This window comes from Xenopus tropicalis, chromosome 2 (assembly GCF_000004195.4).
Source record: "Xenopus tropicalis strain Nigerian chromosome 2, UCB_Xtro_10.0, whole genome shotgun sequence".
Lineage (NCBI taxonomy): Eukaryota > Metazoa > Chordata > Amphibia > Anura > Pipidae > Xenopus > Xenopus tropicalis.
This window is the reverse complement of record NC_030678.2, coordinates 76,975,467-76,982,470: the sequence shown is the minus strand read 5'-3', so window position 1 is coordinate 76,982,470 and position 7,004 is coordinate 76,975,467.

Sequence of the window (7,004 nt, the reverse complement as noted above, 5' to 3'; positions counted from 1 at the left end):
ATTTGATGCAGTCAACACCGAGTTGTCAATCTACCTGGAATTTCTGGGAGTTTCTTGGTTTTACACCCAGGGTGGGGTCAGAGCTAGTGTTCCAGGTGCAGGACCGGCAAAGCACCCAGAGATCTCCTTTAGAAGAATTACATTTTTGTCTGTGCGCCCCTGATTTTCTAGAGGCTGCCCAGTTTTTCAAGTAGGTTGCTCAATACAATAGGAATAAGAAACTATGGGCATAAAGAGACCCCAAAATCAAAATATTGCACACAAAACAAGTGATCAATAACAATGATAGAGTGCAATAAAATAAATTCAATAAAACATTTTTATGGTTAAAAGAACATCACATCTTTTACCTTATGTACCAATCCTAAACTATAAATCTCAATAGTCAGAGGGTAGGAGAAGAAGCACATTACCATAAAAGTACAAATGTACTTCAGGCCATAGACTTTACAATCTAAGGCATTTTAGCCACAGGCTGTACCTCTAAAAGGGTTAACAAGACAAGAATTGTTTTTACTAGGGATGCACTGAACCGAGGATTTGGTTTGGATTTGGTTTGGAATAAGCTGGACACTGTGACTTTAAAGCTTTAGACAACTGATTTTTTTGTTCACAATTTTTAAAAAATTTGAATATGCAGATTTATGATTTGTTTTTTTTTGTGGTGGATTCAAAAATTATGCCATTGTTTTGTACTTTGTTATACATAGAAATACATTTAAGATGGCTACTAAGTCAAAGTCATTCCTGGTCTGGTAAGCCCCAAATGCTTTCATTTGATTCTGATTTTACTCTGCAATTTATCAGGGACTAGGTTTATTCCCAAATGTTTGCCTTATTTTTTGGATGCTACAGGGTTCATCTGGCAGAAGCTAAGGATGAATGGAATCAGGGTGGGAACTAGGGCTAAACAAAAGAGGCAATTAGTAAGGGCGTGATGAATGCTAGGTACATGCTTCTGCTGTCTGTCTGCCCCTGAGGAGGGGGTAGATGCCCTGGTTGGTTAGGTGACAACAGGAGTTTGATGGTGGGGGCAACCTTGGGCACCCTTACCTATTGGGCTGGCACTGCAGTAAACGGAAGCTACAAAAATTAGTCAGTCAGTCGCTATTTTTTATGTTTTTTGAGCATTAACCACCTGAGGGTGAACTTGCAAGTGCTGACCTACAGTATATATTGGCCATTGTGTATAGAGAAATGGGACTGCTCTAAGATTGGATGCAGGGATTAACTTCAACCTGATAAGTGAAAAAAAATCTGTGCACAAATAAGCACATAAACATGCTGTAAAGCAATAGCATCAGTTTAACATTGTAACAAAAAAAATATATACTAATACAGGACTTGGCAAAAAAACTGTTCGGTGCTGCCCAGGTATCTCCAAAACAAAGATGTTCTTTGCTGTTAGGAAATATATGGAACTGTCAAAAGGCCTTACTCACTCACGAATCGCGTCCGATTGCGGTTTTTTCGTAATGATCGATATTTGGCGATTTTTCGGAAAATTATCGCGACTTTTTCGTTGCCATTCCGAATGTTGCGCAAAATCTGGCAATTTTTTCGTAGTGTTAAAACTTGCGCGAAAAATTGCGCCTTTTTCGTAGCCATTCCGAAAGTTGCGCAAAATGTTGCGATTTTTTCGTAGCGTTCGGATTCATTCAAGCTTCAGTATGGTGACATTTCTTGGGCCAGGTTGGAGCTGCAGGGTGCCATTGAGTCCTATGGGAGGCTTCCAAAATCATGCTAAGTCTGAAAGTTTCGCCCGCCGCTTACGAGCGCTCAATACGAAAAAGTCGCGACAAGATCCGAGCGAATCGTAATGGCTACGAAAAAGTCACGTTTTTTCGCGCAAGTCGTAATGGCTACGAAAAGTCGTGTTTTTTCACGCAAATCGTATTGGTAACCAAAAAGTCGCGACAATTTCCGAAAAGTCATAAAGGCGCCGAAAAAAACGCAAAAAATACGAAAAAGTCGCAAAATGTTCGTTTTCCAATCGGAATTTTTCCAATTCGTATTCGTATTCGTGGGTTAATAAATGTGCCCCTAAAAAAGAAGATGTTTGCCTTTGAAGAAAAAGAAGGTCACCTGTGAGTGGTGAAAAGGTTAGGTTTCTCATAATTTGGGCACAGTCCTGCTGAGTGCATTGCTTTGTTTGCATATTCACTATTGTTACATGCATGCAAATGTTTTTTGTCAACAAAGATATCAATCACAACTCTTCAATATAGTTAGTAAAAAGACTGTGCTATAGTCACTGACAACATTAATGTAAACATGTGCCTAACTTTAATGTATGATTATTAATAATAATCTTTATTTTCAAGTATGTTTTACTATTTTTCTTATAGTTTTGAAAATATATAACATTATCAATCTAACCTCTTTCTTTCAACTGCAAACGTAACATAGTTTAGCCATATTGTTGACATAAGCACACATTGTTAATGCTGGAATCAAACAGTTAAATCTGTCAGTGACTCACAGCACAATTAAAAAAATGAATTGTTAACTATATAACCAGCTGTAAGAAAATCTTGAAAACTTAGTGAAACAGATTTATTAAACATTAAACCCCAATGAAGTTCCCCATTAACAAAGAAGACATTTGGTACACAGGGTAAAGTCTACATACTATGGTTTACTGGATAGAAAGTGCTGTAGCTTTCATATACAACACAAATTAGCAATTCTTGTTTTATTTTCCAAACTAGTTTTTCTTTTTTTTTTTACTTTTGGATTCCCAAAAAATACAGCCATAAAAAACCATTATGCACTATATGAGAAATACGGTCTGTAGATTTAACAATAATATGTAACCAGGCATAAAAACATTTATTTACCCATGATAAACTGTCATTTATATTTACTTTAAAGACTTTTTGGGAGAGTCGTAAAGTAAATCTTTAATTCAGATAAAAAGAAAAAAAGGAAGTCTACATTTAGAAAATATGGGATTTATATTTTTGATTACAATAAGTAGTTACAGCAGTAGTTACAGCAGTCTTACAGCAGTCACTGGAAAATCCACAATGGAGTAAACAATAAAAAAATTAAATAAAATCACTTAATGGAACAGATCAGTGTAACAAAGCAAAGCAAACAGATATGTCCCATATGCACCCCCTCAAGTCACTGATTGGATACTGACTGGTAACATGTTAGAAAGCTGTAAAGGAAGTAGTTTTCTACAGTATCTATTACATTTAGATTCAATTTTTGGTTAATTGAAAACATTTTTTATTTTGCCCAGTCTGGCTATTTACCCAGTTTCAGTTTACACTGAAATGCTCTTTGTTGTTTGGTTACACAAATTTTAACAAACATTTCTCCCTAGATCAATAAAAGATACGTTTCTAAAAACCTACATTTTTTGAGCACCTTGAAAATGCTCCCTGGTACAATTTTTTTCATGTCAGTTATTCTTCTTTTGGGATCCACATCCTTAAGCCTTTTTATAGAATTATATGTTAATTTTTTGTTCATGTTACAAAATTACACATGGAGTATGTTCAGAAAGCACAACATGTGTGTTACTGGCGATATATAAAGGATCTTGCCAAAGTCAATACAAGAAAAATGTAGAAATTTATGTGACCTCTGTGACACAGCAAATTGGCAGACGCTCTCCTTGCAGTCAAATGGGGCAATGTGAAACACATTTTAACCATGTTCCTGCACCTAATGCCACTATAAACACTCTATGGATTTAATCATTACAAGAAGGTAGCAGTCTGACTTCTAACACTGCAGAATCAGTGTTGGAAGTTGGGGTAGCTGTACTGCATCACAGACTTAAGCACAAAAAATTGTCAACCTCCAGGCCCCTGCCTTTAAGAGGGGCCTGGATGAGTTCTTGATCAATCAGAATATCCAAGGCTATTGTGATACTAATATCTACAGTTAGTACTAGTGGTTGTATTTATAGTTTATGTATGTGAGTGTATAGATTGGTAGGTGTGGGTTAGGTGTGCTGGGTTTACTTGGATGGGTTGAACTTGATGGACACAGGTCTTTTTTTCAACCCTATGTAACTATGTAACTATGTAACTATGTAACTATGTAACTACATCTCTGGTGCAGATGCTGATGTCTTTGAGCCCCTACCAGAGTATAGATGTTGATGCCATTGTTCCTACAATGGAAGGGTGCCACTAGTGTCAGAAACCTGGGTTTACATCCGAGATCTTGGGTCTTCCAGCAGGACAATGACCCCAAACATACGTCAAAAAGCACCCAGAAATGGATGGCAACAAAGCTCTGGAGAGTTCTGAAGTGGCCAGCAATGAGTCCAGATCTAAATCACATTGAACATCTGTGGAGAGATCTTAAAATTGCTGTTGGGAAAAGGCGCCCTTCCAATAAGAGAGACCTGGAGCAGTTTGCAAAGGAAGAGTGGTCCAAAACTCGACTGATTTCAGTTATTTTTTCCAAAGGGTGTGCAACCAAATATTAAGTTACGGGTGCCAATAATTTTATCCAGCCCATTTTTGGAGTTTTGTGTGACATTATGTCTAATTTGCTTTTTTTCCTCCCTTTTTTGTTCTGTTCCAATACACACAAAGGGAATAAACATGTGTATAGCAAAACATGTGTTACTGCAATACTTTTCTGTGAGAAATACTTGATTTTCTGGAAAAATTTCTGGGGTGCCAACAATTTGGGCAATGACTATATATCTTAGTTGGGATCAAGTACAAGGTACGTTTTATTATTACAGAGAAAAAGGAAATCATTTTTAAAAATGTGAATTATTTGATTAAAATGGAGCCTATGGGACATGGCCTTTCTGGAAATTGGAATTTTCTGGATAATGGGTTTCCGGACAAGGGGTCTGATACCTGTAGTTTATCTTCTCCTAACCCTGGCACCCAAATAACTGTTGCTCTGTGAGGTTAAATTGTCTTGGTATTATTGGTTCGTTTGTTACATCTTGGTATTGTACTTAGTTTCCAAGCTCAAAAAATGGGAGTTTCAGAATATGGCTTGACTTTGCCTATAACAACTCCCATTGACTTCTATAGAAACTTGCAAAGCTTTTAGATGGCAAATTTTTACATTCAAGTTTTCTGGTATTTTTGCACTTAATAAATACCAGACATTTGAGTTTTCAAACCAAAACTCGAATTTGAAAAACTTGAATCGAGAAAAAATCAAACTCGACCGCTGATAAATCATCCCTATGTGTGAGACACATTTACTAAATTTATTTATTACACTGAATTTTTTATCATTACAGCAGTTCCCCTTTGATTCTTTTTTGTAATAATAAGACAGTAATTGTAATTCATAATAATTAAAGGTGACCTGTCACCCCAAGAAATAACTCCAAATTATTTTCTATTGTACTAGTCAGGTAGAATTACTTACACCAGGGGTCGGGAACCTTTTTGACTGAGAGAGCCATAAACACCACATATTTTAAAATGTAATTCCGTGAGAGCCATACAATATGTTTGGCCGCGGATGCTGCGGGGCAAGGTAGGGTGGGTCCCAAGGATGCAAGATGCGATACAGAGGAGGGCGTGGCCTGCGCTCGGCAGATGGAAGACGTGTTCTAAGGCTTAGAACACGTCTTCTATCCGCCGAGCACAGGGGCAAGGTAGGGTGGGTGCCAAGGATACCGGATGCGATGCGGAGGAGGGCATAGCCTGCGCTCGGTGGCTAGAAGACGTGTTCTAAGGCTTAGAACACGTCTTCTATCTGCCGAGCGCAGGCTACGCCCCTCGTTATTTTTTTTATTTATGATTTGGCAGAGAGCCAGATGCAGCCATCAAAAGAGCCACATCTGGCTCCCGAGCCATAGGTTCCCTACCCCTGACTTACACCATATATATCTTGTTTCCTTTAGTTCTGAAATTCAAAATTACAGCAAACAGGCAGGCACCATTTTGTGAACACTGTTATTACAACATACTTTGCATCTTCCTAAAATCTTGTTTATATGCCAAAATGGGGGAACTCATGCCCATACCAATGCACAAGCTGCACAATTATAGTCAGTGAGGAAGAAGGGGGAATGAGAGGGGTGCAGTGACATCTGGAAACTGCAGAATAGAAAATGAAAGTAATTACCTGTCTCTATGCCTGAAGTATATATATGGTGTAAAGGCAAAATATGATTGACAGCTGAGATTTCTAAATGAGTTTATGACAGGTATGGATATTTTAATTTAAAAAATGGGTTTCATGTTAAATTAGAAAACCACATTTATTATAAAACTTTTTAAGTCTGGGTCACAGGTCTCGTTTAAGCTGCAAAAGTACATATTGGTAACAAAGACAATCCTATTGTTTTTTTATATTTTTAAATGTTTTAGTAGCTTTAAAGAGATACTGACCAGAAATCAAACCTTTTTTACATCTATTATAACATTGTATTTGCATGCTATTATTTTTGCCATAAAAGTATTTGCCCAAAGCTTTTACATTACTTATCTGATCCCCCATGTTCCACTATGATGTGCCTGCCATATTTGTGCAGCAGGAGTCTGTTAGCATTAGAAGCTATAACTGACAGGCTGAGAAGGGTCAGTCAGGTTGACACAACAGTCAGGTTTAGGAATGACAAGTAACAATTAATTACAAAAGCAGTTCTATCAGTGAAAAACAATCAACATGATCTATAGGTAACTTTTAATGTACATTAATATTTTGAAGAGTTGTTTTTCAGTGTCAGTATCACTTTAAGGTATGGTAAGATACCTCTTCCAGCAAATCCTAGGTACAATAAATTCTGGATAACAGATTCCATACATATATACCCTACAAAGTTATAGGTACTTGTCTGTTATAAAATACAAGCAATTCCATTCCCAAAAAAGCATTAGCTCAATATGCTCACCAACTTCCAGCATCCTTTAAAAGCATAAACTGCAGCAGAGCTTCTAAATTCTTGCATTCTCTGCAAGAATTAGCTTCAGCAGATTTTAATTTTATTAAGTTTCCTAACAGAATTATAAGAGATAAAGATTCCTGCATCGCCAGAAAGCATTAGCTTCAGCAAT